Consider the following 20,522-nt stretch of genomic DNA (forward strand, 5'->3'; position numbering starts at 1 on the left):
ATTTTTCTCTAAATTGCTGGGTGTGGTGGTGGCTGGTGCCTGTAGTCCCAGCTACTCAGAAGGCTGAGGCAGGAGGATGGATCGCTTGAGCCCTGGAGTTTGAGGCTGCAGAGAGCTATGATCACCCACTGCACTTCAACTTGGGCAACAGAGCAAGACCCTGTCTCAAAAAAGAAATTATTAAACATGTATGTATTATAATTCATGTTAAGAGAGAAACGAATACCCATAGTAAACAGGGGTGGATTTCACTTGCCATAAATGGTGGGCTAGGGGAGAGGAGGGGACTTGGTGGGGAGGGGATGAAAATAAAACCAGGATTACCAAGATTTTCGTAAATAAAAAGACTGCCATTTTACAAACAAAAACAAACAAGGGTTTTCGTAAGTGATGAAACTATAAAGAACAGCAAAGAAATTAGCGTTATAAAAATCAGGATATCCAGGCACGGTGGCTCAGCATTTTGGGAGGCTGAGGCGGGCGGATCACTTGAAATCAGAAGATCGAGACCAGCCTGACCAACACGGTGAAACCCCGTCTCTACTAAAAATACAAAAATTAGCCCAGCATAGTGGTGCATGCCTGTAGTCCCAGCTACTCAGGAGGCTGAAGCAGAAGAATCGCTTGAACCCAGGAGGCAGAGGTTGTAGTGAGCTGAGATTGTGCCACTGCACTCCAGCCTGGGTGACAGAGCGAGACTCCATCTCAAAAAACAAACAAACAAAAAGAATCAGGATAGTGCTTTCCTCTGGGGATCAGGAGGCTATCATGGGAAGAAATGGTGGGGGCCCCAGGGAACCCAGTTCTCCTTCTTTGCGTAGGACATTTTTACAGTCCTGTGTTAACCTGCACATACGAACTTTATGCATTTTTTTCCTGCATTTTATATGTCACAATAAAACATGTTATAAAAACAAAAAGTAACCAGTGAAATACAAGTAATTTACAAAGGCACACCTGAAAATAGGAGAGATGAGGCTAGGCACCATGGCTCACGCCTATAACCCCAACACTTTGGGAGGTCAAGGCAAGAGGATTGGTTGAGCCCAGAAATCTGAGACCAGCCTGGGCAACATAGCAAGACCTTGTCTCTACAAAATAACATTTAAAACTTAGTCAGGCATGGTGGCGTGCACCTGTAGTCCCAGCTACTCAAGAGGGTTGACTGAGGCAGGAGGATTGCTTAAGCTCAGGAGTTTGAGGCTGTAGTTAGCTATGATTGCACCACTGCACTCCTGCCTGGGCAACATAGTAAGACTCTGTCTCTTAAAATAAAAGAGGGGGTGACACTGAGCAGCAGGTCAGGGGTGACACAGCTGCTTAGGGGACAGTTTCAGGGGTTAAATACCCCAGAAACAGAGTGACCATCCAGGGCGTCCTGTGTGAGAGGCAGCTCCAGGCAGCAGCCCTCCCCCTATCCCCACCCTCCTTTCTTCTTCCCTTCCCTCCCCTGAGCCCCCGGTATGGAAGCTCAAAGCTCAGAGTGGATTTATGGAGGCCAGGGTGGTGTGGTGAAAACAGCAGGAACCCACTCTCAGGACTATTAGCACCCCAATCACCAGGCGGATGGGGGAAATTGAGCTCCTTTCAGTTCAGTTATGAGCCCCAGGGACATTCATGGCTGTTTACTGCTAGCATCTGTTCTGATTTGTTGATGCCTGTGCCATTCAGTTGTCAAATATGTTTATGATCAGCCCTGCTAAGATGCATTAAAACACATGTGTATTAGTCCATTCTCACACTGCTAAAAAGAACTACCTGAAAATGGGTGATTTATAAAGAAAAGGGGTTTAGGCCAGGTGTAGTGGCTCACGCCTATAATTCCAGCACTTTAGGGGGCCGACGCAGGCGGATCACCTGGGGTCGGGAGTTCCAGACCAGCCTGACCAACATGGAGAAACCCCATCTCTACTAAAAATACAAAAAAAAAAAAAAATTAGCCAGGCATGGTGGTGCGTGCCTGTAATCCCAGCTACTCGGGAGGCTGACGCAGGAGAATCACTTGAACCTGGGAGGCGAAGGTTGCAGTGACCCCAGATTGCACCATTGCACTCTAGCCTGGGCAACAAGAGTGAAACTCCATCTCAAAAAAAAAAAAAAGAAAGAAAGAAAAGAGGTTTAATTGACTCACAGTTGCCCAGACAGTACAGGAAGCATGGCTGAAAGGTGTCAGGAGACTTACAATCATGGCAGAAGACCGGGGGAAGCAGGCACATCTTCACAATGGCAGCCGCAGAGAGAGAGCACAAAGGGGGAGGTGCCACACACTTTTAAACCATCAGCTCTCATGAGAACTCACTCACTACCATGAGAACTCACTCACTATCATGAGAACGCAAGGGGGAAATCCACCTCCATGATCCAACCACCTCCCACTAAGGCTGTCCTCCAATCTGATATGAGATTTGGACAGGGACACAAACCCAAACCATATCAATATGTAATTACTGAAATTAAAACTGTCCACCAAAACACCATGAAATGTCACTCACATACCTCCAGTGGGGCACTGCATTTTAGGACGCAGTAGGCATTACCTGGCCCCTCCCAGGGCAACTCTAAGAACTACATGGGCACTCACAAGAGCTGAGCACCACACAAAGTGTTCACTTGGTTAATGCAACAGCCTTCCAGGAAGCTGGGAGCTGGGATATCCCCAGCACGGAGGACAACGCCAAGTCAGACCCACAGGGCGCAGGGGCTCCCGTGAGAGCTCACAAGTGCTCTGTGGTTTGCCTGTCTCTCCTGCCTAAACAAGGAGCAGCTGGGGAAACTCAGGCTGCCCAAAGCACCAACTAGTCCCTCTCTTCCTCCACCACCTCCTTGCTTTTTTTTTTTCCCTTCATTTTTCTCCTCTTTCTTCCAAGAAATTCAGAGTGCAGGTCCCACTATGAGGTCACAGGTGAACCCACCTCTCCCGACTTCCTAAACTGTGAAAGGAAAATAAAACTTGGGACTCCAATTCACTCTACCCAAAGGAAAAAAAATTAAACTGAAAGCTGAGTCATGCGAGAAACCGCCTTCCCTTTTGTGCCTAAGCAGATAGGTACAGATAAAAGGCCAGATATCTCCAATTACTCTGGTTCACCTTATCTTACTTAAAGTGCCAATTTACTGAGTGCTAGATGAATACGTAATTGACAATTCCCCCACCTACTCCTTTTCTCTTGCAACATGTGAGTTCAGTAATATGACCACACCCTCCCTCGTTCCCCTCCAGCCTGCTTTTCCCCTCTAAATACTGACACCCTCCAAATCATCTTTCTAGAGAGGCGCGGACTGTTTCTGTAGTTGTGTGTTCTGTTCTTCTGCGCACGTCCTCAACCTTGGCAAAATAAACTTCTCAATTGATTGAGACCTGTCTCAAATACTTTTAGGTTTACAAAACCCACTCCCACTTTTACTAAATGTGTGTCCACAAATTTGGGAACGTAGACACTGGGGACTCTAAAAGCAAGGAGGAGCCGGGCGCGGTGGTGACTCACGCCTGTAATCCCAGCACTTTGGAAGGCCAAGGCAGGTGGATCACCTGAGGTCACTTCAGGACCAGCCTGGCCAACATGATGAAACCTCTTCTCTACTGAAAATACAAAAATTAGCCGGGAGTGGCCGGGCGCGGTGGCTCAAGCCTGTAATCCCAGCACTTTGGGAGGCCGAGACGGGCGGATCACGAGGTCAGAAGATCGAGACCATCCTGGCCAATACGGTGAAACTCCGTCTCTACTAAAAAATGCAAAAAATTAGCCGGGCGTGGTGGCGGCGCCTGTAGTCCCAGCTACTCGGGAGGCTGAGGCAGGAGAATGGTGTGAACCCGGGAGGCGGAGCTTGCAGTGAGCTGAGATCCGGCCACTACACTCCAGCTCCACAGAGCGAGACTCCGTCTCAAAAAAAAAAAAAAAAATTAGCCGGGAGTGGTGGTCACACCTGTAGTCCCAGCTACTCTGGAGGCTGAAGCACAAGAATTGCTTGAACCCTGGAGACGGAGGTTGCAGTGGGCTGAGACTGCGTCACTGCACTCCAACCTGGGCGACAGAGCAAGACCCTGTCTCCAAAATAAATAAATAAAAGCAGGGAGGGAAGGAGAGGGGCAGGGGTTGAAAAACTACACATCGGGTCCTATGTTCACTATTCGGGTAACAGGATTAACAGAAGCCCAAACCGATATCACACACATACAATATATACCCACGGAACAAACCTGCCCACACACACCCCCGAATCTAAAATTAAGGACATTAAAAATAAATCAGTGTGTGTCCGCACACAGAAAGGCAGCCTGGAAGACTAGACGCCAACATGTTCTTTTCTTCATACAATGTTTGCATTTTCCAACTTCTTTTTTACAACAAAGTTTGGAAATGAGAAGCGACAACGCAGCTGTGTGTGTAGGCAATAAAGCACGCTGTTGAGCTGGAAGCCCTCCTGTGAGAGTAAGGAAGTCAGGGGCTGAGTCCTCACAGTGCCCTTCAATTGCTAAATGACCTTAGGCAAGTCCTTCCCCTGTCTGGGCTTCAGTTTCCCCATCTGTTCTTTAACTCAAGCCCCACTCCACCCATCTTTCCGCCCTGCCGTGGGCCCTCTGGAAGATTGGCCCCTGTGGACTGCATCACCTGCACATTGTTGCTGGCTGGCTTTCAGATTTCGGATGCTAGGAGGACAGAGAGAAGTAGGGATATTTCTTCCTGCTTCCTTCCTTCTTCAGGTCTCATTCCGGGCAGTGGCTTAGTCCCTCAACCCCAGCTGTTGCTGGGTGGTTCCACTTTCTATCTCCAGCTGTCAATGGACTTCAACAGCACAATCCCCTACCCGACCCCTGCAGGCTCCCCATTGCTACTGGTGCCTGGGAGCCTCTGCAACCTTGGCTGGGGCTGTTTACCCCGCCCACCTCCCTATAATAGTCCATGAAATCCAACCGGGCAGGATTCTGTTCCTTGCTGGAACTTCAAGCAATACAAGGAACCAGTATAAATACTCGTATAAATACTATGGAACAAGTATAAATTTCCCAGACCATATCTTCAGGCATAAAAACCTATTACTTTCTCTATTTCTGCATATTTAGCTTATCTGAGGTTTTTTTTTTTTTTTTTTTTATTGCACATCACTCCTTTATTATACTGATCTGGAAAAAGGATTTAGTACAGTTATGCTCAGGTGAACACTGGACCCATGTGGCAGAGCCAAGCAACTAGAACATGATTCGGAAATCAGTGAAAGACACACTTGGACAGGACCAAGGGGCATTTCACTGCCATGAAACAAGGCAGGAAGCACTCCTGCCCCTCAGAGGTCAAGGAACTGATCCCATACTGGTATGAGGAATGGCTTATTTTCTGATGACCACATGTGGGACTATTTCAACCGCCACAAGAAACCCCAGAAGGGTTACTGTTTTGTATTATTTATATATACTATACTTTTTTAATAAAAGTAAATGTAACACATAACTAAATTCAGGATTGATCCCAAACTTCTAGAGCCAGGTCCTCTAGGGTCAGGGAGGAAACAGTTGTCACATCACCATGCAGGTTACATTCATCTTCCACTGGAATGACTAGAGCCCCCAGGCAGTGGCCTGACTGCGGAAGAGCAGAGGACTGGCTCCTGGGGACAGAGAGGCTCTGTTGCTTCTCCTCATTGGTCATGGCTTAGCATGATTCCTCCCCACAAGTCCTTAGTAAACAAAGAACTCGCAAAAACCCAGTCACTACCTTTAAACTCTGTTGGATAAGGGGAGATTTTCCAGAGCTTGGACTGAGAACCTATGCTCTAGAAGTGCTATTCTGACTAGATTGTACGAAGGGAGTGGGTGCAGAAGACAAAATGGCTAAAATGAAAATGGGAGCCACCAGTCCCCATCTGCAGCTACAACTCAAGATGTCTACAGATGTGGTCAGCGTGACATGTGCAGGTGGGAGGGGCAGAGGGACAAGATGGGCAGGGAGGGTGCTCCTGGGGACAGTATCCTCCCCGCTGGCCTTCACTTCTTGGCCTTGCCCTGGGCGGCCACAGCTTCCATGGCTTTGCGCACCGTCTCTTCATCCCCCAGAAACTGCATGGGCTTGATAGGCTTCAAGTTCTTGTCCAATTCATAGACAATGGGAATACCAGTCGGCAGGTTCAGCTCCGTGATAGCCTCTTCAGAGAGACCCTCCAGATGCTTGACAATGCCCCGGAGGCTATTGCCATGGGCTGCAATCAGTACACGGTTCCCCTCCTTGATCTGGGGAACTATTTCTTCATTCCAGAAGGGCAGAGCTCTGGCAATAGTGTCCTTCAGACTCTCACAGGAGGGTAGCTGATCTTCTGTGAGGTCTGCATACCTGCGATCCTTACTGATGTTGCTGTAGAAAGGGTGGTCGGGCTCCATCGGAGGTGGTGGGACATCATAGGAGCGCCTCCAGATCTTCACCTGGGCCTCACCATGCTTTGCAGCAGTTTCTGCTTTATTGAGACCAGTTAGACCCCCATAGTGCCGCTCATTGAGGCGCCAAGTCCTCACCACTGACAGCCACATCTGATCAATGGCATCTAGCACTGTCCAGAGGGTCCGGATCGCTCTCTTCTGTACTGAGGTGAAGCAGATGTCAAACTCATAGCCAGCATCTCGCAGCGCCTGCCCGCCGCGCTTTGCCTCCTGGTGGCCCGCTGGGCTCAGGTCAGCGTCGTACCAGCCGCTGAAGCGGTTCTCCAGGTTCCATGCGCTCTCGCCGTGCCGGATCAGCACCAGCTTGTAGGCAGCCATGGCGGCGGGCTGAGGATGCAGCACCGACTGCCTTTTTTTTTTTTTTTTTTTTTTGTCACTCTGTCGCCTAGGCTGAAGTGCAGTGGTGTGATCTCAGCTCACTGCAACCTCTGCCTCCCAGATTCAAGTGATTCTCCTGTCTCAGCCTCCCGAGTAGCTGGGACTACAGGCGCAAGCCACCACTCCCAGCTAATTTTTGTATTTTTAGTAGAGACAGGGTTTCACCACGTTGGTCAGGCTGGTCTCTATATTCTGACGTCAAGTGACCCACCCACCTTGGCCTCCCAAAGTGCTGGAATTACAGGCGTGAGCCATTGCCCCGGCTTACCTGAGCTTTTAAGCTCCCATTTCCACTGAAGGTAGGAAACAGTTGCAAACATAAAGCAGAGCAGCCACTTCACTCCACTGTTCTTTGGGTAAACACTCACTGCATTCAGATTTCAGACACGCATTCGACATGCATACACACACCCCCCCCACCCAGAGGCGGCGCAGCTGGTGTGGGGAGGCGCTTACCTACCTCGCCAGCATCTGGGGTGAGTCGTCTGGCTGGGAGGGTTCCTCACTGACCTCCCTGGAGTCTGAGTTACCCCAGTCCCCACTGCCTCTGCGGAGGTGACTATAGGTCTGCCATGGTCCCTGATCACCCAGTCCTGGGAGCCTGAGCCGATCCAGGACAGCCACCCACCCCAGCTACATGCGCACTCTCTCCAGGGGCTTGAGAACTCTAATCTGCTCCCTCACACTGTGAGGGGTCCATGATCCCACGGACCCTGTCCTGAGGCCACTGCATTCCAACACCTCCCTGTGCCACTGCTGCTCCACCACAGTGGGCTTCTCTGTGAGTCTTCTGGGATCCCTACAACCTTAACATGGGTTTCTACCCACTGAGGGATGGGGTGCTGGACTCATTCTTGGGGACCCAGTAACTCCTATCCCTAACCACACCTCCTCCATCTGGTCTTTTCCGAACCATCTCCTTCTGGGCAAGGGAACATTCTTCACTGTCACCCATTCTTCCCCACCGTGTGCTTCACGGTGTAAGTCAGAGCTCTGGGTCCCCGTGGCTTTGTGTGTGCTGTGCCAAGCCAAGCTTAGGAAACTAAAATCACAACAAACCTGCTGCAGCCTCCGCCTTCCGGGTTCAAGCAATTCTCCTGCCTCAGCCTCCTGAGTAGCTGTGACTATAGACGCGCGCCACCATGCCCGGCTAGTTTTTGTATTTTTAGTAAGAGATGGGGTTTTGTCATATTGGCCAGGCTGGTCTCGAACCCCTGACCTCAGGTGATCCACCCATCTCGGCCTCCCAAAGTGCTGGGATTACAGGCGTGAGCCACCACGCCCGGCAACACTCTAAAATTTGACTCTCATCTCACAGGCTTCTCTGGGGTCCTCCCTTCCCTGGGATCTAAGCCTTGAGGTCTACTTTTAATAATAGGGATGACCTTCAGTGGCTCTTCCAGCTGTGATCAGCTCTGAATCATTCACTTACTCAGAACAAATACTTCTTGTGCACCTGCTATGCACCAGGTGCTATGCTGGGCACTGGAGATACAGCAACGAATTGAAAAAGACAAGGTGCATGTTTTGGGGACTGACAGTCTACTGGGGGAGGCAGATGTTCATCAGAATATAGAAATAAATAAATGTAAAATGACAGTTGTCATATAACGCTATGAAGGAAAGGCATGTGAGGCTACGAGGGTAAAGAACAGAGGAATTTAATTGAGTCAGAGAGTTCAGGGGAGGCTGAACTCCAAAGGCCAGGCAGGAGCTTCTGCACGAAAAGAAAGAAAACAAGAGAAAGCCGGAGATGCTAAGGCCCTGTGATGGCAGAGAGCACGGAGCCCAGGAGTGGCCAGGACGGGCCAATGTGGCTGGTGTGCAGAGAGGATAGGAAGGAAGCGCATGCCAGGTATGGCCAGGTGTGGCAGCCCTCGGAGGGTGCAGGGCCTTGTGGGCACCTGAAGGATCCTGGCTAGATCTTAGTGTAGAGGAAGCAGAATGGGGACAGCCTGCCCGCATTTCTAGACCTCTCCGGGTCAGGTCTAGAAGAGAGAGACCAGAAGGGAGTTGGGAGACTAGTTAGTAGACTACTGCCTTAGACGAGGTGAGACATAATAGCCAATAGGACTAGAACAGTGGTGATGAGGATGAAGAGAACTGGATAGACTCAAAAGCTATTCAGAAGTTAAGAGTAGGAGGACTTGGTGATGGATTAGACATGGGGGAGGTGGAAAAGAAAGGAATCAAAACTCCTGGTTTGCAGGACTGAATGGAAGTGGAGGGGTGAAGTCAGCAGAGGAAATGGGTGATGGTTAATTTTATTCGTCAACTTGCCTGGGCCACAGGGTACCCAGATTAAACACTGTTCCTGGGTGTGCCTGTGACAGTGTTTCTGGCTGCGATAAGCATTTGAATCACTGAACTCGGTGAAGGAGGTGGCCCTCCCTAATGTGGGTGGGCACCATCCAATCCACTGAGGGCCTGAATAGAACGAAAGGCAGGGGAAGGAGGAATTTGTCCCTTTTTTCCTAACTGATCGCTTGAGCTGAGACATTTCTCTTCTCATCTTCTCCGGTCCTCCAACCAGAATTTATATCGTCATCTCCCCTGCTTCTCAGGCCTTTAGACTTGAACTGAATTCTACCATCAGCTTTCCTAGGTCTCCAGTTTGCAGATGGCAAATCATGGGACTTCTCAGCTTCCGTAATCATGGGAGCCAATTCCTCATTTTTCAAATGCTGTTCATTCTGTTTCTCTGGAGAACCCTGACTAGTACAGATGGAGACTCTGAAACAGGACCAGGTTAGGGCGGGAAGGTCAGTTTTAGATTGGTTTGGAGAAGGTTAAGTGTGAGGTATCCATGAGATGTCCAAGGTGGATTCACAGACTTGCACTAAGCAGATGGTTTAGACCTCCAGATGCATATTGGTGAGTTATCTACATCTAGACAATAAGAGAGAAGAGAAAACTAAGCTCATAGGACTCCAGCATTTGATGGCCTAGCAGCAGAGAATAAGATTGAGGAGTCCAAACAGCAAATTCAGAAATAGGGAAGAAATAGTACAGAGAAAATAAAAACCAACCATGAAAATGCAAAAATACAGGGCTGACTACAAATAATGAGGCATGAAACCTATTGCAAATGTCCAAAATAAATATTAAAGCTGAAGATACACAATATGTTAAAATAATTTTTTATTAATGACCAGGTTAGGGTAGGAAGGTCATAATCATCTGGTTCTGAAAATCCCAAATAATTTCCCCAAATGTGAAGTATATGAAAAGGGCCAGGTATGGTGTCTCACGCCTATAATTCCAGCACTTTGGGAGGCCGAGGCAGGTGCATCACTTGAGGTTAGGAGTTCAAGACCAGCCTGGCCAACATGGTGAAACCCTGTCTCTACTAAAAATATCAAAAAAATTAGCCGGGTGTGGTGGTGCACACCTGTAATCCCAGCTACTTGGGTGGCTGAGGTAGGAAAATCACTTGAACCCGGGAGGTGGAGGTTGCAGTGAGCCAAGATCATGCCACTGCCCTCCAGCCTGGGAGACAAATGGAGTCTCTGTCTCAAAAATAAATACATAAATAATAAACAAATAAATAAAAAGAAAGAAATATATGAAAGGAAGTAAAAGAAGAATGGCATGGGGAATCATATCTTAGATTGGGCATGAGATCATGAGATAATGGTCAATAGTACTGTAGTATTATTGATGAGGATGAATTGGACAGATCCAAAAACTGGTCAGAAGTTAAGAGTTACAGGACTTGATAATGGATTTGACATAGGGAAGGAGGAAAAGAAAGGAATCAAGACTCCTGGTTTGCAGGAGTGAATGGAAGTAGATGAGTCATGCTGTCAACCAATGAGATGGTATTATGGTTATTTTTATTCTTGCCATTTGATAAGTAAACAAAATGGTCTCAATGTTTTTCTACTTAAAACAACCTCTGATATAATAAAGGATGTATAACTTCTAAGACACCAAAGAAAACTAATTCAAGAAAACATGGCTCCCTAAAAACAAAAAGCATAACAAGGTAACAGAAGACCACACATAACAGCTGTCATAATAAATGTGCATGAGTTAAATTCATCTGAAATGCTTAGGTTGAATCAAAAAACAAAATCTAAACTACAAATTGTTAGACCTCAAAGAAATGAGGTGTTTAGTGTTTTGTTTTTGGCTTGGTCGTTTTGTTTTGTTTTGATTTTTTCAGTGACAGGGCCTTTTTTTCAGTGACAGGGCCTTGCTATGCTGCCCAGACTGGACTTGAACTCTTAGGTTCAAGCAATCCTCCCGCCTCAGCCTCCTGAGTGGCTTGAACTACAGCCACATGACACCGCGCCTAGCCAAAGGGAGGTTTTAATGATATAAGATGGCAGCTCGCTGGAGGGAATACCCAAGTCCTACCTGGCCCATTAACCTTCCTCATGAAGTTCCAAGGAACAGACTCTCAAAAGAAACAAAAGAAAATGGAAAACACGCCTAGCTAATTTTTGTATTTTTAGTAGAGACAGGGTGTCAACATGTTAGTCCGGCTAGTCATGAACTCCTGACCTCAGGTGATCCACCCATCTCGGCCTCCCAAAGTGCTAGGATTACAGGTGTGAGCCACCACGCCCAGCCTAAACTTTTTAAAAATATAAATATGTCCCAAGCAATATTTGGGACATTGTGCTAAAACAAAAGTATTCATTGTTTATCTGAAATTTAACTTGGCCTCCTGGATCGCATGTAGCAACCCAGCATGTCACAATGGGTGTGTTAGAAAATGAGAGCCAAGAAAGGGGCAGATAGCCCCTTCCCAGACCTAGGAGGAGTAAAGTAAAAGAGGGAGCGACCTTCCCACCAGGAAAAGTGGGTTCCTCAATCTGGAATCCCAAGTCAGCGGCTCCTCCTGGAGAGAAGACAGAGTGAGAGCAAAGGGCAGGGCTTTCCCTCCCCATATACAAATAGCTCGTTTACAAAAAGCCCACCGCCAGTGAAATGCTACCTAAAGGTTAAAAGCGAAGGGATTTCCAGATGACTGACTCTGGGATCCATTTAACAGCTCCCTGCCAAATGCTTCCTAAAATGGTCAAAGGAAAAACACAGGAAAATCTATATTCACATGTAAACCAGCGAGGAGGCCAGACACATGCTTCACCTTGAGGTGAACTGGAACATAAGGCGGACCCAGCAGAGTGAGGAACCGGCCCAGTGCTATGTCCAGTGGAACTGGCCCACACCGACTCACTCACATTTCCACAAGGCTGAAAGACCAGGATAGCTGAAACCACACGGCTGGAATTTACTTCCCAATTCAATCAGCTTCACCTTTGCTAAATGCCTAGTCTAGGAAAAGATTGTCCTGAGCATAGCAGTGTTTAATACAATCTTCTAATCAGTCTTCAGTTTACAGATAAGAAGCCTGCACTGGAGGGGCATTGCTTTGTTCAAAGCCACCAGTCTATTAGGTTTTGAATCCAATTCTCCTTACCCTCTGCCACAGTGTGGCCCTCACCAGGGGAGAGGGGCTGGGAGGGGCTGGCAGGGGGTCCTGCCTTCTGTCTGGGATGTGTTCTCCTGCCCTGGCCTTTCAGAGGGGATCCTCCTGTTGTGCTTGAGAATGGTGGTTGCTGTGTGCTTGGGTTACTGTACAGTCCAGCTGTGCTTAGACCATGGCTTTTTGTGGGTGGGCTTCTATAGACCACCTCTCTGGGCAGATTTCTCTACTCTCTGCCTTTTTTTTTTTCTTCTTTTTTTTTTTTTTTTTTTTTTTTTTTTTTTTGAGACAAGGGCTAGCTCTATTGCCCAGGCGGGAGTATAGCAGCACAATCACAGCTCACTGCAGCCTCAACCCCCTGGGCCCAAGCAATTCTCCCACCTCAGCCTCCATAGTAGGTGGGACCAGAGGCATGTACCACCATGCCTAGCTAATTTTTTCATTTTTTGTAGAGAGGTAGGCTTACTATATTGCCCAGGCTGGTCTCGAACTCCTGGGCTCAAGTAATCCACCCACCTTACCCTCCCAAAGTGCTGGGATTATAGGTGTGAGCCACCACGCCAGGCTAATCTCTGCCTCCTTAGCCCCCTAACCAGGCCCCCTGCCTTGTCTTGCTGCTGTTAACACCACAGGCCCCAGAGACAGAAAATAAGATGGAAACCTGTCCACATCACTTCCTTACTTGAAGCCTTCCTCAGCTCCCCATCACTTCAGCACCCAGCAAGGGTGCCCTCAGGCCTGAACTCCATGTGCATTTCCACCCCTCCCCTGCCACCCCACTTTGTAGGGGACATCTCATATATAGTTCCCAGCCCGGCCACTCTTACTGCCTCGGTGCTTCGCTCGTGCTGGTCCACCTGCCTGGAACACCCTTCCTACAGCCTGTTGGTTCCTGTTTATCCAGGCCAGCTCCGTTCTCATCTGAAAGGTAGCAGCCGGCTGTCCCCTCATCCTTGCACTCACTGTATCCTGATCAGAAGGATGTCTGTCTGTCTCCCCACCAGAGATCTTTGACCCACAAGGTCAGTATCATAAATGCCTGAGCTCACCTGAACTTGATGTCATGAAAAGCGCAAGAGTAGGCCGCCGCGTGCGGTGGCTCATGCCTATAATCTCAGCACTTTGGAAGACTGAGATGAGGAGATCACCTGAGGTCGGCAGTTGGAGACCAGCCAGACCAACATGGCTATATTAGTCTGTTTTCATGCTGCTGAATCACTTGAACCCAGGAGGCAGAGGTTGCAGCGAGCTGAGATCTTGCCACTGCACTACAGCCTGGGTGACAGAGCGAGACTCCATCTCAAAAAAAAAAAAAAAAAAAAAGCGCAAGAGTATTTTAGTTTGGCAGGCTTGGGCTGCACCCCCAACTCTGCCACTTGCTACAGGTCTATCTCTAGGAGTGTCACTTTACTATTTTCCTTACCTGTTGACCACTGTTAAACCACTCGTAGCTTGAAATTGGCCATGGTGGGAATAGTTACACCATGGAAATTGGCAGATGCTACAAATCGATGATTTTTTAAATGCTGGCTGTTTAAGCATCTGTGGGACTGACTACCCCGTAAGTCACCAAGTAAGAAGAAATGAATATCTGAGGTTAGAGGGACCCATGGCACAAGTAGCCTGCACCCCACCTGTATCCCTGTGACTTTTCAGTGTGCTCTGGCCAGCTTCCACTTCCAGGCTCTGCAACTAAAAATAAGCCTGTTGCTCCCAGAATTGCCCATGCCTGGCAGGTTGGAACTGCCAAAGACCTTATGATGCAGGGCAGGCAAGCCCCAAAGTGGAGCTCAGTCCACGAATGTTCTTGGCTTTGCCCAGGAAAGAATTCAAGGGCAAGCCAGAGGTAAAAGAAAACAGCTTTATTGGCCGGGCGCGGTGGCTCAAGCCTGTAATCCCAGCACTTTGGGAGGCCGAGACGGGCGGATCACGAGGTCAGGAGATCAAGACCATCCTGGCTAACACGGTGAAACCCCATCTCTACTAAAAAATACAAAAAACTAGCCAGGCGAAGTGGCGGGCGCCTGTGGTCCCAGCTACTCGGGAGGCTGAGGCAGGACAATGGCGTGAACCCGGGAGGCGGAGCTTGCAGTGAGCTGAGATCCGGCCACTGCACCCCAGCCTGGGCGACAGAGCGAGACTCAGTCTCAAAAAAAAAAAAAAAAAAAAAAAACGAAAACCGCTTTATTGGAGAGACGGCGTTACAGTTCTGTGACTGTTCCCGCACAGCAGGGCTACCCGTAGGCAGAGAGTAGCTGCTTAGGGCACTTTTGCAATCATATTTACACATACTTTTTTTTTTTTTTTTTTTGAGACGGAGTCTCGCTCTGTCGCCCAGGCTGGAGTGCAGTGGCCGGATCTCAGCTCACTGCAAGCTCCGCCTCCCGGGTTTACGCCATTCTCCTGCCTCAGCCTCCCGAGTAGCTGGGACTACAGCCGCCTGCCACCTCACCCGGCTAGTTTTTTTGTATTTTTTTAGTAGAGACGGGGTTTCACTGCGTTAGCCAGGATGGTCTCGATCTCCTGACCTCGTGATCCGCCCGCCTCGGCCTCCCAAAGTGCTGGGATTACAGGCTTGAGCCACCGCACCCGGCCTACACATACTTTTAATTGCATGCAGATTAAAGGGCAGTTGATGCATAAATTTCTAGGGAAAGGGTGGTAACTTTGTGGTCATTGCCTTGAAAAAGGGTGGTAACCCTAGGTGTTGCCACGGCAACAGTAAACTGACTTAACACACTGGTGGCTGTGACAGATTGAAAGCTGCTTTCACCCCAGCCCTGTTTTAGCTAGTCCTCAATCTAGTCCAGTGTTTGAGCCCCACCTCTGGAGTCAAGTCTCACCTCCTATCTCACAACCCCAGAAATAGCTTTTAACAAACGACTCTCTTGAGGGTTGGGGTGTAAATGCCCCAGCTCCCCGACCCCTTGGGTGGGGTAGTTCTGAGTTGTGTGTTTGGTATCACTTCCCATAGTTTCCCCTAAAGGCCTCAGACGCCCACCGAAGTAGACAGCTGAATCACGTGGGAGATTTTTCACACTTTGACCTTTGAAAGTCTTTACTAGTTTCCATGTTTTTCTAAATATAATTTTTGCTTGATTTTTCTTGTTACAGAAAGATATGCCCATTAAAACTTTAGAAAATACAAAAAAAGGCTGGGCGCAGAGGCTCACACCTGTAATCCCAACACTTTGGGAGGCCAAGGGGGTTGGATCACCTGAGGTCGGGAGTTCAAGACCAGCCTGACCAACATGGAGAAACCCCATCTCTACTAAAAATACAAAAAAGTAGCCAGGCATTGTGGCACATGCCTGTAATCCCAGCTACTTGGGAGGCTGAGGCAGGAGAATCGCTTAAACCCGGGAGGCGGAGGTTGCAGTGAACCGAGATCGCACCATTGCACTCCAGCCTGGGCAACAAGAGTGGAACTCCATCTCAAAAAAAAAAAAGAAAATACAAAAATGGTTATAATTTTTGACTCTTGTTAGTTTTAAATACTGGTATGTGAGTGCATCTATAAATGCACCTTCCTTACTCTTTCTCCTACAGCCTTACCTGCACTTCCTGAATGAACTACTTATATCTGAAATCTCGTCTTAGGGTCTACTTCTGGAAGAACTCTAGCATAATACCACTAGGACTCCACAAAACTGGCAAGCTCAAAGCAGCAGGTGGCAGGGAAGCAAATGCCACCGGGTATCACCGAGGACTAAAGCTCAGCATTGATGTTGGCCCTGCCGAAGGGGCAGGAGGGCTGGCCCATCCCATGGTGCCGCAGGCTGTGGCCACATCTCACACCCTCCTGCGCTGATGGTGGAATGAGGTGTGGGTTGTTCCTGAGGTCCAGCTAACTTTGGGCTGCTAGAACAAAGAGAAAAACCCTTGGGTGCCATCGGTAAAGTCACTACGCAGTTTCACTCCTCCATTGGGTCCCTCAGATAACTAAGCCTCCAAGAGCAAAAGGACAGCAAAGCCAGCCTGAACCGAGACTGCCTCAGCATCAGACAGAAGTCACACGGACACGCTCCGCTCCAGCAGAAAAGCAGCTCGGCACTCACAGATGGGCTCAGAGATGAAAAGGACGAGGTCAACTGGGCACTGTGGCTTATGCCTGCAATCTCAGCTACTTGGGAGGCTAAGGCAGAAGCCAAGAGTTCAAGACTAGCCTGGGCAAAATAGTGAGACCTTGTTTCTTAAACAAATTTTAAAATCTTAGCCAGGTGTGGCAGGTAGATTGGTTGAGCCCAGGAGTTCCAGGCTACAGTGAGATATGGTTGCACCACTGCACTCCAACCTAGGTGACTAAGCAAGACTCCATCTCTAATTTGTTTTAAAAAGGAAGAAGTTGGCCAGACGCAGTGGCTTATGCCTATAATCCCAGCACTTTGGGAGGCCAAGGCAGGCAGATCACAAGGTCAGGAGTTTGAGCCTGGCCTGGCCAACATGGTAAAACCTCGTCTCTACTAAAAATACAAAAAAATTAGCTGGACATGGTGGTGTGTGCCTGTAATCCCAGCTACTCGGGAGGCTGAGGCAGGCGAATCACTTGAACCCGGGAGGCAAAGGTTGCAGTGAGCTGAGATCGAGCCATTGCACTCCAGCCTAGGTGACAGGGCAAGACTCTGTCTCAAAAAAAAAAAAAAAAAAGGAACAGATTGGCCAGGCACGGTGGCTCACGCCTGTAATCCCAGCACTTTGGGAGGCCAAGGCAGGTGGATCACCTGAGGTCAGGAGTTTGAGACCAGCCTGACCAACATGGTGAAACCCCATCTCTACTAAAAATACAAAAATTAGCTGGGCATGGTGGCGGGTGCCTGTAAACCCAGTTACTCAGGAGGCTGAGGCAGGAGAATCACTTGAACCCAGGAGGTAAAGGCTGCAGTGAGCCAAGATTGCACCACTGCACACCGGCCTTGGTGAGACAGAGTGAGGTTATGCCTGAGGAATGAGTACTGATGACCCTTAACAAATAGTTGCTTCCCAAGAAATAGGAGAAAACCCTAAAACACAGTTTTCTCAACTATGTTCCACAGGAAACTAGCTAGAGGTGGCGACAGGCGCTAAGGAGAAAAGGCTGCACCTGGGAGACACTGAGTGAAGCAAAGGTTCATGGTTGGCTTTTCCTGAGCCTTTTGGATCTGTGCTAATGTCCGCTGAGATTCCCCAGGAGAAGGTACGGTGTGACAATTCCCAGAGCAACTTGTAGGACTCGCATTCCATGCAAGGCCAGCTTGGAAAAACAAGCTTCATTTAACAAATAGGTATAAATAGGAAAGACAATTTAATTCAAACATCTGTAAGGAAATGGCCAAAACTGATGATACTTTGTTGTTGTTGTTGTTACGGAGTCGGGCTCTGTCGCCCAGACTGGAGTGCAGTGGCCGGATCTCAGCTCACTGCAAGCTCCGCCTCCCAGGTTCATGCCATTCTCCTGCCTCAGCCTCCCGGGTAGCTGGGCCTACAGGCGCCCGCCACCACACCCGGCTAATTTTTTGTATTTTTAGTAGAGACGGGGTTTCACCTTGTTAGCCAGGAGGGTCTTGATCTCCTGACCTCGTGATCCACCCGCCTCGGCCTCCCAAAGTGCTGGGATTACAGGCGTGAGCCACCGCGCCCGGCCAAAACTGATGACATTTTAGGCCACCAAGAACACGTCACAAGCACTAACAAACCATCATTTTCTCAGGCCACATTATCTAGCCACCGTGCAATAAAAACAGAAATTAAAAACAAAAGGATAGACCACAACAACAAAAAAAATGAAATCAGTTGAAAATTTATGCCTAAATAACTTGGATCAAAGAAAGGAACAAAACTGCAGTTATGGGCCATTCAGAACATAATAACAATTGGAACGCCATGTAGCAATACTTAGGGAATGAAACCGAAGTATTCCCCATAGCTCCAAATGTTTCTCTTACTCAACAAAGAAGACTGAAGGCAAATGAAGCGTCCAACTTAAGGAGCTAGAAAATAAGCAACACGATAAACCCAGGGAGAGAAGCAGAAGTAAAGATAAAAACTAATGAAATAGAAAACATAAAAATCCATAGAACTGATAAATCTAAGACTCGGTTTCTTGTAAACAGATGTGGGATACCCAGCCTTGTGGAAGCCCAATAAAGGGATGGGGCACACAGCCGGGCACGTGGCTCACGCCTGTAATCCCAGCACTTGGGGAGGCCGAGGCAGGTGGATCACCTGAGGTCAGGACTTTGCAACCAGCCTGGCCAACATGACGAAACTCTCTCTCTACTAAAAATACAAAAATCAGCCGGGTATGGTGGCAGGCGCCTGTAATCCCAGCTACTTGGGAGGCTGAGGCAGGATAATCGCTTGAATCCAGGAGGTGGAGGTTGCAGTGAGCTGAGATCGCACCACTGCACGCCAGCCTGGGTGACAGAGCGAAACTCCGTCTCAAAAAAAAAAAAAAAAAAAAAAGGTGAGTTGGGGGGTGGCAGGGGAAGGGGGCAGGAAGCAAGTGAACGAGAGAGGCAAAAACACATTAGAGAAGTCAAGGAAATGTAATCAAAGACACAGAGGAGAGGTTTCAGATTAGAAGAGTATTAAATGCATGCAGTGTACTAGTCAGCTGGGAGAGTTCAGTGGAGAACACAAGTGTCTTCCTCAGCTCGGGCTGCCCTATGGAAATACTACAGATTGGGTGGCTCAACCAACAGAAATTTCTTTCTCACAGTTCTGGAAGCTGCAAGTCCAAGACCAAGATGCCAGCAGGGAAAGGTAAGGCCTTGCTTCTTGACTTGCTGATGTCAGCCTTTTTCGCTCTGTGCGCAACTGGCCTTTCCTCTGTGCAGGAATAGAGAGAGCTCTAGTGTCTCCTCCTCTTCTCCTAGGGACACCAGTCCTGTCAGATCAGGGCCTCATCCTTATGACCTCATTTAACCTTAACTGCATCCTTCAAGGCCCTATCTCCAAAATCAGTCACATTGAAGGTTAAGGCTTATGAAAGGAAAAATAAATCTTGGGACCCCCAAAATCATTAAGCTAAAGGGAAAAGTCAAGCTAGGGACTGGTCAGGGCAAATCTGCCTCCCATTCTATTCCGTCTTCCCTCTGCTCACTGAGATAATGCTATCTGATTGCTTCCTTTGGAAAGACTAATCAGAAAGGCAGAAGAATGCAACTGTTTCTTTTATCTGCCTACGACCTGGAAGCCCCTCCCCACTTTTGTTGTTGTCCCACCTTTCCGGACGGAATTCATGTTCATCTTACATATATTGATTGATGTCTCATGTCTCCCTAAAATGTATAAAACCAAGCTGTGCCCCGACCACCTTGGGCCCACATTGTCACAACCTCCTGAGGCTGTGTCATGGGCGCATCCTTAATTTTGGCAAAATAAACTTTCTAAATCGACTGAGACCTGTCTCAGATATTTGGAGGTCACAGGCTTCAACATACGAATTTGAGAGGGATGCAATTCAATCCATAACAGCATACTTTTATAGAAAAATGAGAATTGCCAAGACAAGTAAAAAACAATGTAACCAACTTTAAAACTGACAGATGACTATTTCCCAAAAGGGTGTGGGTCAGAGAGTTTATAGACAAGCTCTCGCAGACTTTCAAAGAATGTTTGTAGGCTGTTTAAACCATCCAGAAAACAAGAGAATGTGCTCTGATTCAGTTTACAAATCTAGCATAGCTGTGACATGGAACCCGACACAGACAACCAAACTTCACCCAGTCGGGCATTTTAACCAGAACCCAAGCGATTCCTGGCCACGTTATAGTTTGAGAAATGCTACATGGAGTACACTCATTGTCACTGCACGAAGAGAGTTTTCTAAATAAGGTCCTTGAGTCAAAGGAGTCGGCAGGTGCCCAGACGGCTGAGACCAGAGGAGCCCTTGGGCAAGGAGCGGCCCACAGAGGCGGTCAGCGTGGAGAAGCCCTGGGCCAGAGTCCAAAAGCCCATGGGGGCTACCTATGCTGTCCACACCTGTCTCCTGGACGTGGCAGGGAGACTCAAGGAGCTAGAAATGGAACAGCCACCCATGATAATGCCACATACACACAGCTGGAGTTTAGCAAGCTTAGGATCTCCTTTAACCTGGAGGGGGTGCCTGGGGCAGAGGGCACAGTGTTGACACTAACTGCTACAGGGTATGAGGAGGCAGTCAGCTCAGTGTACAATCTAACAGTTGAACTGTCTGGAGAGGTAGTGAGCTCCCCATCGCTGTACCATCCTCCAAGGATGCTCTGGGGGGACATGCCAACACTGGGAGAGAAGCTGGCCTTGATGGCATCAGACTCTCTC

The 20,522-nt window shown here is 48.4% G+C and overlaps 1 long non-coding RNA gene and 1 pseudogene across 1 annotated transcript in view; both read right to left on the reverse strand.

Moving 5' to 3' along the window:
• LOC105496385 (uncharacterized) overlaps window positions 1-20,522 on the reverse strand; it is a 99,964-nt gene that overhangs the window by 67,047 nt on the left and 12,395 nt on the right. The window lies entirely within an intron of this gene.
• Window positions 5,310-6,770, reverse strand: LOC105496384 (phosphoglycerate mutase 1 pseudogene; annotated as a pseudogene).

This window comes from Macaca nemestrina, chromosome 15 (genome assembly GCF_043159975.1).
Source record: "Macaca nemestrina isolate mMacNem1 chromosome 15, mMacNem.hap1, whole genome shotgun sequence".
In the NCBI taxonomy this organism is placed as follows: Eukaryota; Metazoa; Chordata; class Mammalia; order Primates; family Cercopithecidae; genus Macaca; species Macaca nemestrina.